Below are 15,195 nucleotides of genomic sequence, written 5' to 3'. Positions count from 1 at the left end.
AAGATTTTTGTATATGTGTGATGATGTTTTTAAAAATTGTTTATCCATCTATCTGTTTGAGAGATGGAGCTCCATCCACTGGCTCACTCTGCAAATGCCTGCAATGGCTGGAGCTTAGCTGAGACCAAAGCTGGTAGCGAGAAACTCAGTCCAGATCTCCCATGTGTGCAGCAGCTCAATTAGTTAGGCCATCACTGCTGCCTCCAAGAGTCTGCATTAGCAGGAAGCTGGAGTCAGAGGCTGGAGTCAGGAATGAAACTCACGTACTCAGATGTGGTTCTGAACTGCTAAATTAAACACTCCTTGTAAGCTTGTTTTAAATGATCATGAATCACTTAGTGACAAACCCAGTGAATAAGAAGGCTAATCAAATGACAACTACTTTAGATCATAAAAGATGGTAACAATAAGGCACTTAGAATTATTTTTTATTCAGTTTATTATGTATATGTGAAAATAATTCATATTTGTTTTTACTAATTCAGATGTTTTTGACTAGTGGCAAATAATATGAACATACACAACCTCTCAATGTGATTACCTTGAAGACACTTCTAAGTAGAAGATTCTGGTATTTCTTTAAAAATATTATATCTATTATGTTTATATCAGGTGTATATACCGGCAGTCTTTGTTAAGTAAGAAGTTAATATTTAATATTTTTTAACATCATTCAGAGGCAATAATAATTAAGAACATAGGCTTCTGGACAGATTGCTTTACTTAACTGTCTAACTTTAGGCAAGTTGTAACCTTGAGCAAATAATGTTTTCCAATTTCTTTATCCATAGTATGGCTATGAACAGTTGTACCTGCCTATAAAGTTATACAGCTTAAAGAGGTAGGGTATGTAAAGCATTTAAAACAGTGTTCAATAAGTGTTAGATGTTACTAATTGTTCTATTATATCCTTTCACTTAATGTCTTGATTGGTGAAGTATTGGGTAATTAGCACGTGTGTACAGTTATTTAAAAGATAAGGTAGAATTTTAATAAGATGTCCATTGTATTTTTAAAATGGAAAGAGCTATGGTATTCTACCATTTCTTTTTTAAAAATATGCAGTATATATATGTATAGAAAGAGGTTTACCAAACTGTTCATAATGGGTGCTTCTGAGAAGTAAGATTGGAATAATGGTCGAGATTCTTGAGAGAATGTCTACGATATAACAAACATCAAGCAATATTAATTTATTAAAATATAAATGTAGAGATCAATCCACTAAAATATTAATTTAATCATTTGCTATGAAATTATTCATTCAGCAAGTATTTATTGAGCTCCTGTTGCATGGCAGGGACTGGTGAAAGAACAAGTAAATGATTAGGAATTCTTCCCCTTGTGGAAGTTTGACATTACCTAAAGGAGATTGGATTGCTATTCAGGTTCTTAACATTTTCCTTCATTTTTGTGTTCTGTATTTTTATTTTGTGAATGGTGCTCAATATAAATATTTTTATATTTTCATTAATGTTTCAGAAAATTATATTTTCCTTTGTAAATGTAAAAATTCTGCTAATTTTAAAATGTAAAAGTGCACTGAGGGTGAGTGTTTAGCCTAGTGGTTAAGATGCTCAAGTCCCACAATGCAGTGCCTAGGTTCAATACTGGACTCCAACTTCCTACTAATGTGCACCCAGGGAGGTAGTGGTGATGAGTTGGATTCCTGCCATCCATGTGGGAGATCTGGTTTGAGTTCCTGGCTCTTGGCTTTGGCTTGGCCCAATCTAGGCCATTTAGTGTGTAAACCAGCAGATGGGAGCTTATCCTCCTCCCCTCTCCTCCCCTCCCCTTCCCTCCCTTCCCTCCCTTCCCTTCCCCTTGTTTTCGATTATAAAAACAATAAATATTATGGAAAACTCTCAGGAGACTTTGATGCTTGATACTCCTCTAGCACTTAGGAAACCTTTCTTCTCTTGGAAAGTAGGTGGGATTAACAGGCTATAGTTATTATTTATTATCTTAAGCAATGTACATAAAGATTTTTTTTAAGAGTAATTTTTTTTTTAATTTTTATTTTTGACAGGCAGATTGGACAGTGAGAGAGAGAGAGACAGAGAGAAAGGTCTTCCTTTTGCTGTTGGTTCACCCTCCAATGGCCAAAACGGACGGCGCGCTGCTGCCGGCGCTCCGCGCTGATCCGAAAGCAAGAGTCAGGTGCCTCTCCTGGTCTCCCATGGGGTGCAGGGCCCAAGGACCTGGGCCATCCTCCACTGCACTCTCTGGCCACAGCAGAGAGCTGGCCTGGAAGAGGGGCAACCGGGACAGAATCCGGCGCCCCGACCGGGACTAGAACCTGGTGTGCTGGCGCCGCAAGGCGGAGGATTAGCCTAGTGAGCCGCGGCGCCGGCCTACATAAAGATTTTTTACCATTTCTCAGAAGGTAGGTTGTAACAAAGCTCTCAAGACCTATAAATTATCTTTAAGTTCTGTTTTTTCAGAAATTGTTTTTATTCTTTCTGCTTTCCAGCCTTATTTCATTTGGATAAAAGAATATTAGGATTAGTGTCATGTGTCCAGTGTTTCTGCCCTGGAGAAGTGATGAAAGGGGCTACTATTTTACAGTTACTCAGATGTCTCTTCAAGGGCCTCGTTCTAGACTGTAGACAAATGTCTGCCTCAGTCTCATACTTGATTGGGTCCTCAGGTCTTTTCAGACAGTTAAATAAAGTTGTCTTTCATGAAACAGTGCAGATACTCTCTGAGTAATAGGGACAAAAGGAATGTGAATGAAACCCCTTGACTGGTTTTTATTTCTTGGTGAACTGAAATGTCTATTTCACAGTAAACAAAGTAATCGGTAAAATGAGAGGCGTTCCTATTTTGATGGGTTCTAGAGCAATATTTGATACAGAAAATAAACAATATTGAAAATATTTGTAAAGTAAAGCCTACTGGAAATGCCACCACATCCTTGAATTTCACTGCATGTTCATCTACATGTGTGTGTATGTGTGTGTGTGTGTGTATCTTTCTGCATTTGTGTTTGTTATCTTTAGACTTCTTTTGATTACATTCAGAAACAAATCCTGAATTCCTTATTGAAAATGTAATAACTGAATTTTTCTACTGAGATTTGACTATTGGCAAAATTTATTGAAATTTTTATGATAAGTAAGAATACCTAAACCTAGCCGGCGCCGTGGCTCAATAGGCTAATCCTCCACCTTGCGGCGCCGGCACACCGGGTTCTAGTCCCGGTTGGGGCGCCGGATTCTGTCCCGGTTGCCCCTCTTCCAGGCCAGCTCTCTGCTATGGCCAGGGAGTGCAGTGGAGGATGGCCCAGGTGCTTGGGCCCTGCACCCCATGGGAGACCAGGAAAAGCACCTGGCTCCTGGCTCCTGCCAGGATCAGCGCGGTGCGCCGGCTGCAGCGGCGGCCATTGGAGGGTGAACCAACGGCAAAAGGAAGACCTTTCTCTCTCTGTCTCTCTCTCTCACTGTCCACTCTGCCTGTCAAAAAAAAAAAAAAAAAAAAAAAAAAAAAAGAATACCTAAACCTGACTTAATTGCACATAAACTGAAAGTGGCATAGTGGTTAAAATGCTGCTAGGGACACCAGCATCCCATACTAGATTGCATTCTCAGCTCTGCTTCTGGTCCAGCTTCCCCTTCATGTGCAGCCTGGGAGGCAGCAGGTGGTAGCTCAAGTGGTTGACACCATGCCAGCCACATGGGAGACCCAGGTTGAGTTCCAGGTTCCTGGCTTTAGTCTGGCCTAGTGGGCAACTGGGGAATGAACCAGCAGAAGGAAGATCTCTCTCCCAGTCTCTCTCTCTCTCCTCGCTCTCTGTCAGTCTGCCTTCCAAATAAATCTTTTTTTTTTTTTTTATGCAAAAGCTATATTCACATTGTAAATTACCTGCTCCCTCACCCTACGCTTACGGGGCGAGATTAAAATCCATGCTTCAGCAAAATCATAATTAATTATACATCGAGTACCTTAGGACTTACCCTATAACAGCTGAAACTTTCAATGTTAAGTGCTTAATTTCCTTTTTATGTTGGAATCTTTCAGGAGCTCATAGTGCGTGTGCGTGTGTGTGTGTGATGGATATATAATTTGAACAGATTTTCCTCATTTATTTGTGTCTTATGTAAGCTTTAACTTCTTCGAACCTTAGTTTTCTCATTTTTCAAAGTGTAATGCTAGAACCTTTTCAAGGTACAGGATTGTTTTAAGGAGCCAGTATCATGAAATCTGTGGAAGAACTTTAAAAAATTGCGAAACATATAAATGTTAAGTTATTATTCAAGGAGCTCCAAGAAAGAAAAATAAAAGATGAAGGCAACTCTTGACTCCAGCAAGCTATGGTCAGATTTCCTGTCAGAACAAATGCAAACTGAGCATGGAAGCCTTCATATAAGAAATGCGGAGGAGGCTGATGCTGTGACGTAGTGGATAAAGCCACTGCCTACAGCTCCAGCATCCTGTATGGGTGCCATTTCAAGTCCTGGCTACTCCACTTCTGATCCAGCTCTCTGCTGTGGCCTGGGAAAGCAGTGGAAGACACCAAGTCCTTGGGTCCCTGCACCCATGTGGGAAACCCAGAAGAAACTCCTGGCTCCTGGCTTCGGATTAGCTTAGCTCTGGCTGTTGTGGCCATTTGGGGAATGAACCAGCGGATGGAAGATATCTCTCTGTCTCTCCCTCTCTGTACTCCTGCCTTTCAGATAAAGAGAAATAAATCTTTTAAAAAAATAAATGCAGAAATAACTGCTTTGAATTTCACATCTCAGCAAAAAGGTACACATTTTCAAGCAGATCACCTCTCTAAACCTTAGGGCTAGATGAAATAGGATTCTTTTTGTACTGTATTAATTTTGGACAAGCCAGGTTTGTAGTACCTAACTCTTAGGGGAAAAAAATCAAAAGAGCAAGGGAGAAATGGTGTATCTGTCCACCACTACCTGTTATTTTTAGATTGGCTAGGAAGCCCTATTTGGCTGCCTTTGCCCATCTCATTTGGCAGCTCTTGAGCCTGCATCATTCAGAAGATATAAGAAGCTTAGAAGGTGGAAAGTGGATTTCTTTGATTTTCCAGACATCATTGCCGAAAAACATCATCCCAAACAGTTTGAAGGACATTGACTGTAAGTAAAACAATCAGTGTTTTCATTTCGCATAGTAGGCAAAGATGGGATGTGTTTCCACATTTCTGCTTTAATAGCGGGTAAGGAATTGATGAACCCTCTGTTTTAATTTTATTTTCATCCACTATCAAGAGAAATATTAACATAAAAATGTTAAGTATTGTGCATACACATGTACATGCAAATGCACAATGTTCATGTTTTTTTTTTTTTTTTTAATCACTTTCTAGAATAAAATTCTCAGAAAAGAAAGGCAAACAATATGAGTGTCAAGGGAAGAACAACACACAAACGACCCTGGAAATGACAGGTGTTAAGATTTATGTACTAAAATAGATGAAAGCTTACAAAAATAAAAGGTGAATAAGGAAATCTAATTTGCCATTTATTCAGATAAAAGGGCGCATTATTAAACCCATGGATCAGTTTTAGGTGAACATGCATGTGAGCATTTTATAAACTAAAATTTAACATTTGTGGTTTCTAGTTCTGAAACATCTCTGCTGTTGGGTGTAGTGATTTACCAAAATCTCCATTAAAAGTCATGTTATGTATGCCAGCTATTTTTTTCTTTTTACGTACCTACATTATTATTTTGGTAGCTCCCCACACTAATTTTTCTCTAAGTCTGTTAAATTGTTACTGTCCCTTAACAGAAGAATTTTATTAAAGAGTTAATAAATGGTAAGTAGACATGTGCACAAATTTGAATAAAATTATATTAAAAATTCACTTAAAGCTAACCTTACTTTAGGCCATACAGCTATTTTAGATACCTGCCCATTTAAAATAGAATTCACTTTTTCATAGCTGCTCCAAAGTTTCTGTTTTCCTCTTTCACCAAAAGAGTGTGAGAAAAGCTTAGATTGTAAGCCTAGTCTTATGTGCGGCAATAACATAAAACAATTCTTTGTACTCAGAAAAGATATGGATATATTGCTCTATTTAAATTTATGATTGTGGAATCAGTGATATATAAAGTAGTATCCACTTAGAATGACTTAAATTCAAAGGCAATTTTTCTTTTTACAGATCTAACTTGCTTATAAAGAAAGTTCAGGGAGCATTTGTAAAGTACTTTATTATTTACAAAGGACTTTTATAACTTCATCATTTAGTCCTCACAATAACCCCTGAGACAAACAATATAATTCCTTTTTATAAGTGAGAAAACAGGCTCACAGAGGGCTTAGTTTATATGTGATAAAACCTGCGTTTTAATGAGAAACTGGATCGCTGGAAAGGATTCTGTAGAAATGATACCTACACAGGAATGCTCTTGTAAAGAGTCCTGGGGGCATCCTTTCCAATGTCTTTCTGTGATTGCTATGGTTTTAAAGAGGCAGCATGGTATGTAGGAAGTATGGTATATATGAGAAGACCTGGATTTACTGTGTTCTGACTTTATTTTTTGGATCTTCAGCTTTTTAAAATTTTAAGGAAGTTGATTACTATGTAATACTTGTACACTGTTATGGGGTACAGTGTAATATTTCAGCCCATGTATACAGGATTAACTGATCAAATTAAATGATTAGCATTTCCATTTCTTTTCTTTATGATTGGAACCTACTAGCTCCTCTCTTCCAGTTTGTGTGCCGTATTTAATGCATTATTGTGAACTATAGTCTTTCCACTGTGCACTAGAACCTGTTATTTGGTGCCTCTTATCCAGTCTCCCTCTGTACCCTCTCCACCAACCTTTCCTAGCCTCTCATAATCACTATTCTAATTTCAGATCAACTTTTTTTTTAAACTTCCATATGTAAGAGAGAATATGCGATATTTTTATTTTTAGTGTCTATCATTATATCCTGAACTTAAACAAATAACTCAGTTTCCCTGAACCTCAATTCCTCACCTGTAAAAAAGACCATTTTTAATAACTTACAGTATTATTGAAAGATGAAATGAGCTAAGGTAGTAAAAGTAGAGCTATTGTTAAACTGTATAACTCCAAATACAGTTGTCCATTCCATAACCTACAGTTGCTGCACAACCCATTAGAGCCATGACTTGGCAGAGGATTATATTGTTAGTAATCAATAACTGTTTTTGGTGAATTATAAAAATGAATGGAGAATTTGTTGAAGATAGAGTAGAGAAGCAAATTGTATGAAATAGAACCCATCAAGCTATTTAGAAATGGAAGCTAAGATCACAACTCAAATCAATACAGTGGCAGGAAGAACATAGCAGGAATTAAAAATGTGCCAAGACCTAGCTTGGTGGAAGGAGTGTGAGAACCACTTGGCTAAAAGCTTGGCACACAGTTTCAAGATTCACCATACATCAAGGAGGCCTCTAGCAAACTCCGTGTTCATGGAAAGTTTCAGCAGTGGGGTGGAATGGGTCACACTAAAAATGGGCTTTAGAATTTGACAGATCTAGGTTAAAATTTTGGTTGTGCCACCTGCTAAGTATCTCATCTTGGACAAGTTATTTTACATCTTTGTGTTTTGTCTGTAAAATGAGGGTGTAAATCCTACCTTGGGATTGTTTCAAAGATCCAATAAGATATATTGATCTGTAAAGTGTTAACTTATTTTTCTCTTTATTGCCTCCTTCTCTGCCAACAAAAATATAAGATCTGTATAAGCAAGACCTTTGTTTTGTCTCTGTACTGGGTGTATTATATATAATGATAGGTCCATTTTTGTCTATTTGTTGAATGATTGAACAAATGTCCTTTGTCAACATTTCTGTGTTTAACAGATCTATATACCTCACTGAATGATGTTAGGAAAATAAACACTGTCAACTTACGGTGGAATGTATACTGTTTTTATCATGATTCATCCATGTCTAAATTTCTTTTACACTTGTTCAACCATTCATGTAACATTTAACATGTTCTGTTTTATGTCATTGTCTATTTTATTGAACTCTTAAGATGACAGTGGGTAGAGAGTGATGTTTATCCATCATCATATAGCCCAATGCTATACTTGTAGTATCATAGATTGGAATAAGAAATTATGTTATGAATTGCTGGGTCACGTAACCAGGAAGTTATACTTGATAGGATTTGGCTGAAAATGAAAATATATTTTCTTCAGTTGATATTTGTTATAAAAAAGATTGACAGATATGATATTAATGGTCAAGAAAATAACAGATCTATTTGAGAGTATTTATGTTCTGATTCCAGAACAAAGGTTATACGTTGGTGGATATTTTGAGATAATATGCGACAAATATGCTGTTTTTTGCCTCTGGGCCTTCGCTCATGTCTTTGTCTGGAAAATTTCCCTTGCTCTCTCCCCTTCATTTGCTAACTCCTATTCATCTTTCTGTTTTCAGCTTCATGTGATTTTTCTCCAAGAAACCTCCACAGTACTAACATAAGTGTGGATGAAAGGTCTGTCCTCACTCTTTCCATAGCACCATATACTTTTACTGTTGCAATACATATAAAGTTATATTGGAATTGCCTGTTTATTTGTCTGTGTCCCCTACTAGATGATAGCTTCATGAGGACAGGAGTTGTGTATGTTTTATTCACCATTTATGCTCTAGTACAGTGCTTGCTACTGTACGAATATTTGTAGAATAAACAAATGAGGAATGACTAAAAGAAAGGGAAAAAAATCCTCATAGCTGTCATTTACTGGATGTCTGTTAAGTAACTGGGCTTTTATAAATGTTAATATTTAATCCTTGTAACAATCCAGATGGAGCAATTGGGGTTCAAAGAACTTAACTTCGTCAAAGTGACCTATGTGGGATTTGAATCAGGATCTTTCTGGATCCAAAGCCTCTGATCTTTCCCCTAGATGATATTGTTTCCCCCAAATTTTACATTCATATAGATTGTTATAGACTCTACTCTTTTAACAGCCTTGTGAAACTGGGTTCTTATCCTCCATTTATATATCCAATAGAAGCAAAGCCATGACTTTAAATTAGATATTCTGCATTCTCTTTCCATGATAAGACAGCTCTCTCATTCTGGAGCATTCAAAGGTGTAAGACCTTTACAAAAATGGTGAGAATAAAAGTTTACAAAATAGCAAAGAATGTTTAATTTATTAATATTGGAAATAATTTCAGATACAGGTATTTTAGCAAGATTAGAATAATGTCTATTTTGTCATTGCTTCCAAGAGACAAAGTAATAAAGTTGGGAATAATTGCTATTAACACTATCAGGTTCTTTATTCTCATTGATGTCTGATTACTTTTTGGCCTCACATTGCTATAAAACCTGAATTCATAGAATCACTACAGAAGAGGTTTTGTTTTTGTTTTTTAAAAGACATTTTTAAAGCTATGGAAGATTGTAGTTTGTTGAAACCACAAGTAACCAAAATTCTATTTTAAAATCTTAAGCAAAATGTTAAATTTAAATAAAAGACTTAAAAACCAATTGTAAGTTTGAAAATAAATTTCTCTAAAACAAATATGATTCCAACATATATCTTTATTATTGCCTATTCTGTTCTGCCTTGCACTGTTCTGTAAATGTTTGATGAAGCTGAAGTTCATTATTTACTTTTCTTTGATCTCCCCACCAGCTAAATATATTTGTGTTTCTATTTTCCTTGTGACTCTGCATTTGTACTATCTGGCAGTGGAATTTTGTTGAATCTTTGAGTTTGGCTGTTTGTGGGAGAGAAAGACAGAGGAATGTGGGTCCAAGTAGGTTGTGTTGAATAGAAGGAAATTCCAAGTTCCCTTCTTAATAATGGTGGTATAGTTTGCAAATTGTAAGCTCGGTAAATCTTAAACATTTTAAAGGGTATTAACCTCTTTCCAACCACCATCTAGATCAAAATAAAGAACATTTTCCATACCACAAAAGGCTCTCATGTGTGCCTTCCCAGACATTACCTACTCCCCAGGATAACTACTATTCTGATTTTTGTCACCACAGATTAGTTTTGTCCTTATAGCCATTTTTCTAAGAAAAATAATTTATTTATTTGAAAGGCATAGAGATAGAGACAAACAAAGATTTCTCATCCTCTAGATCACAAATGCCTACAACAGCCAGGGCTGGGTCTGGCCAAAAGCAGGAATCTGAAACCCAATCTGGGTCTCCTGTGGAAAGGACCCAAGTACATGAGCCATTGCCTTCTGTCTCCCAGGATGCTCTTGAGTAGGATGCTGGATCAGGAGTAGAGACAGGACTCAAATCCCAACACTGCAATATGAGACGTGGGCATTGAAAGCTGTGCCTTAACCACTATACCAAATGCCCACACCAGGACAGCCATTTTAAACAGTGCTTTTCACACAAGACATTATAAATGGGAATGATTGATTTGAAGTTTGGGGTTGGAAATAGGTTTAAGTTCCTTGGCATGACATTTATGACAATGTTGGTATGTCCATTGTATACCAAAGACAGAAATTCCCAAGTGGTCTCATTCATTCCACATTGATCAAGAGGACAGGGTTTTTCTTTGATATCTATCTACACATTGCATGTCCAGATTCCCCAAGTTAAATGCCATTCTTTCTTCAAGGTTGCTTTTAAGGGTATGCAGTTGTACTGAAAGGCTAATGTCCACAGGCAAATCATCAGTGTGGGGTTAATACTTGGTAATTACTCCTCACCAAGTCCCTCTCTCTCCACTCATGGACCTTTTCACCTGAATCCTACTTATGTCTCTCTCTCAAATTTACTTGTCTTTTATTTTAGCTCAAGCTTATTTACTCTTTGGCAACAACTACAACAGCAAACCCTGGAAACATACATCTACATTTTTCTCTGTCCACTGGGTTTTGGATTGTCTTTGGGCTAGGGGAAGATGATGGTGAGAGAGAAGAGAGAGATGGAATATCCTTAAGTATTCATAGGTTAATACTTGGTATTGTATAGACTGGCCATATGTCAAAGGTCATTTATGTTAATGGTCCCAAGCCACATCTCTAGCCTGAACTTTCTTTCCAGCACCTTTCCCATGATGAAAGCATATTTTTCTTGCTGTTTTGTTGTTGTTGTTGTTCAAAATCTTTTTACTCTTTCTGAAGTGTTTCAAGACCTCTACTTTTTCCCAGGTAATTCCTACTTCACTTTCAAGACTTACTTCAATGGTTCCTTCTTGGTTGAATTCTTTCCCTAGGTTTAGACAAATTGACTGCTCCATTTTTTTTTTTTTGCAAGATTTACTTATTTATTTTGAAAGTCAAAGTTAAAGAGAGAGGGGGAGAAAGAGAGAGGGAGGGAGGAAAGGGGAAAGAGAGATATATCTTTCATCTTCTGGTTCACTTCCCAAATGGCTGCAATGGCCAGGGCTGGGCAAAGCTGAAGTCAGGAGCCAGGAGCTTCATCCAAGTCTCCCACGTGGGTGAAGAGGACATCTTCTGCTGCTTTCCCAGGTGCATTAGCGGGGAGCTAGATCAGAAGTGGAGCAGCCAGGACTCCATCTGTCGCCATATAGGATACCTTTGCTGTAGGTGGTGGCTTAACCCACTGCACCACTGCCCCGGCCCCCATTTTTCCTTTCTAAAAGGAACTGTTTCTTTCAAGGCAGGCATATACACAGATAAAATGTACAACTCTGTAGAATCCCTTCCAAATAGAATCTTGGGACCAATTCTGGCTAATGAGATGAAAGAGGGGAAGTATGGGAGGGTAGTCTTTCAACAACAGCCAGAAACACAATGACCAGTCTTTTCACCTTCCTACCTTCTTACATGAAACATGGACACAGTGTCCAAAGGTACATTATCAGTCTTGTGACCCTGAGGAGTATAGCAGTGTTTCAAGGTTTCTTCACAGTTTTTGTTAAATTCATGTCAGGGTTTTGCTTTTTTTTTTTATAATTTTTTATTGTAAATGGGACTTTTTCATTTGTTTTTTAAGCTCGATGTTGTTTGTATCACTGTATATATGAAGGCAATTAATATCTACATATTGATTTTTCCCTCTTCAAATTGAATTATTTTTCCCTCTTCAAATTGAATTATTCCAAATTATGAAGGTTACTTCCTCTTTGGATATTTTTTAAAAATATTTATTTATTTATTTGAAAGGTAGGGTTACCTAGAGGCAAAGAGAGATAGAGAGAGAGGTCTTCCATTGGTTAGTTCACTCTCCAAATGACTGCAATGGCTGGAGCTGGACCAATCTGATGCCAGGAGCCTGGAGTTTCTTCTGGGTCTCCCACATGAGTGCAGGGACCCAAACACTTGGGGCATCTTCCACTGCTTTCCCAGGCCATAGCAGAGAGCTGGTTTGGAAGTGGAGCAGCCAGGATTTGAACTGGCATCCATATGGGATGCTGGCACTGCAAGATGGTGGCTTTACTTACTACACCACAGCACTGGCCCCCTCTTTGGTTATTTTACACCTAAGTTCTATTGACTAATTTCATTGTCTACCATCTCCAGAACAATGTTAGATAATCATGGTGAGAGTGGTCATCTATGACCTAAGATATTTAAATGTGACTACAGTGATATAAAAGGCTATAAAATATGCTTCCTTAAAGCTGTCTCAAAGAGAATATGATTTTAATAAGAAAGTGGGGGCAGGCATCATTTGACACAATGGATAAGGTACTGCCTGGGATGCTTACATCCCATATTGAAGTGTCTAAGTTCGAGATCCCACTCCACTTCTGATTCCAGCTTCCTGCTAGTGTGCAGCAGGTCATGGTTTAAGTACTTGGGTCTCTGCCAACCACAAGCGAGATTCAGACTGAGTTCCAGGGTCCTGGCTTTGTACTTGCCTAGCTGTGGCTATTGCCAGTATTTGAGGAGTAAGCCATTTGAGGAAGATCTATTTTTCAAAGAAATAAAAAAAGATAAAAACATTCCCTCATATTAAAAATCAATGAAGTGAAAATGCTCTTGAAAGGTTGTCTTAGATGTTTGAGTCTTTCAGGTGTGCGTTCAAAGGTACCTTTTTAGTGACAGTTTCCATGGCCAACTGTAAAATTACACCTCCCTCCTGGTCTCCTGTGTGAACTCATTTTTCTCCATACATTTTATCACTACTTCACAAAATATATTTAAATTACTTATTTTTTTAAAGATTTATTTATTTATTTGAAAGAGTTATACAGAGAGAGGAGAGGCAGAGAGAGAGAGATCTTCCATCCGCTGGTTCACTCCCCAGATGGCCGCAGCTGCCGGAACTGCGCCGATCCGAAGCCAGGAGCCAGGAGCTTCTTCCTGGTCTCCCACATGGGTGCAGGGGCCCAAGGACTTGTGCCATCTTCTACTGCTTTCCCAGGCCATAGCAGAGAGCTGGATCAGAAGAGGAACAGCTGGGTCTAGAACCGGCGCCCATATGGGATGCCAGCACTTCAGGCCAGGGCGTTAACCCGCTGCGCCACAGCGCCGGCCCCCACTTACTTATTTTTATAATGTATATTTCTCTCTGCTGGAATGTAAGCTCTATGAGAGCAGAGATTTTTACCTTTAGATGGAGAGTATATGGCTGTATCTGTAGCCCCTAGAACATTGCCTGGCACATAATCAATGCTCAAAATAAATACATGATGGATGGAATTGCCTAAAAAAATCTAAGAAAGTTGCAATAAGAGGGATTTGCTTCCCTCCAGCTAAATGTCAGTATAGAAAAGGAATTAATTACATGAAGAACTTAGTGGGATTTTAAAATTTCTTGTGTGGTCACATTTTGAAGCGTGTTAACTTCTCTGCTTCTTCATAGTGATGAGCAACAGTGGGGCTGGGGAGATGAGCATCCACCCAGGGAGTGGTACTGCAATGAGAATAGGCTTCATGTTAAGGTTGTACCTGCATCTATTTTGAAGAACAAAATGTTTTTCGTTTGTTTTTTAGAAATGGCAGTGAAACTGTTTCACTGAAAAGAAAATTCATTCGTGCTCCATAGAACTACCTTCATGTTGTTCAAAAACAGATGTGCCTTTCTTTGTACATAATTCACTATTGAGATTACATACAGCAAAGAAATTTCAAAAAATCAGTGAGGGCCGGCGCCGCGGCTCACTAGGCTAATCCTCCGCCTAGCGGCGCTGGCACACCGGGTTCTAGTCCCGGTCGGGGCGCCGGATTCTGTCCCGGTTGCCCCTCTTCCAGGCCAGCCCTCTGCTGTGGCCAGGGAGTGCAGTGGAGGATGGCCCAGGTGCTTGGGCCCTGCACCCCATGGGAGACCAGGAAAAGCACCTGGCTCCTGGCTCCTGCCATCGGATCAGCGCGGTGCGCCGGCCGTGGCGGCCATTGGAGGGTGAACCAACGGCAAAGGAAGACCTTTCTCTCTGTCTCTCTCTCTCACTGTCCACTCTGCCTGTCAAAAAAAAAAAAAAAAAAAAAAAAAAAATCAGTGAGAAACATCATCTTTAAAGGACTTAGGCCTAGGGTGTACCAATGATTAAGAAAAATATTAAAGGAAGGAAGGAAGGAGACTAGGGAGGAGGGAGAAGAAAGAAAAAAGCAAAAGAAATGGAAGTAGAGAAAGAGAGGGGTTATGACTCTTAAACAAAATAATTGGTGAAATTGTGTGCAAATTCTGTTGGAAAATTGTCCCAGTCAACTCTGTGTGGGAAAAGGAGTTGCTCAGCAGGGACAGCTAAAAATATAGCAATTAGGAAGCCAGATTACTTCATGTTGGCACATGTGTCTGCCTAGCGCTTGGTAGTTTGTTCTGAGTTCTAGTTCTGTTACAGCACCAGTGCCTTTCCTGATGTGTTCTCACCACAGGACAGGGGTTAACCTGAGCTTGGAGGAAATGTAGCACAGCTTAATTCAAAAGCAAAAATTGGGAATCTCCAGTTCAGAGGTGCTCTTGCAATTGCTCTATTATTAGCACCACGATTAGGCTGAGTTTAGACCAGCATTCCTGTTTTACCTGATGAGAAAATTGGAGGTTGCTGCATTTAGACTGAAGGAAATCATGAATGCATACGCCTGCTATTAGCAGTGTTTTTGGATAAAAATGGCAAGAACTACGTGTTATGATCTTAAAGCGAATTTCAAAGCAATCTTGTTCATCAGGCTTGGTCTCTTTCCTCCTTGGTATTGTGATTCCTGTTAATGTATCCCTTTCCTTCCTCCCACTCCACATCAGATAGGACAAAAGAAATGTAATAGCATCTTTTGCCTCTAATTCCAATCAGGAAAGACAAAAGTCCTTACTATGGTCTGAAAGGTACTTCATGAT

General features: G+C 38.6%; 1 long non-coding RNA gene across 1 annotated transcript in view; it reads left to right on the top strand.

Annotated features, from left to right (window-relative positions):
- Nucleotides 1-3,512: 3,512 nt before the first annotated feature.
- Nucleotides 3,513-15,195, top strand: part of LOC149125138 (uncharacterized) — an 83,830-nt gene continuing 72,147 nt past the window's right edge. The window contains exons 1-2 of the long non-coding RNA XR_016212122.1: nt 3,513-5,096; nt 8,400-8,457. This is a non-coding gene — a long non-coding RNA (uncharacterized LOC149125138). The remainder of the gene's footprint in view (nt 5,097-8,399; nt 8,458-15,195) is intronic.

This window comes from Oryctolagus cuniculus, chromosome 8 (genome assembly GCF_051225735.1).
Source record: "Oryctolagus cuniculus isolate XC-2025 breed Fujian yellow rabbit chromosome 8, ASM5122573v1, whole genome shotgun sequence".
NCBI lineage: Eukaryota > Metazoa > Chordata > Mammalia > Lagomorpha > Leporidae > Oryctolagus > Oryctolagus cuniculus.
The sequence above is the reverse complement of the archived record's forward strand: the minus strand, read 5'-3'. Positions and strand labels throughout refer to the sequence as shown.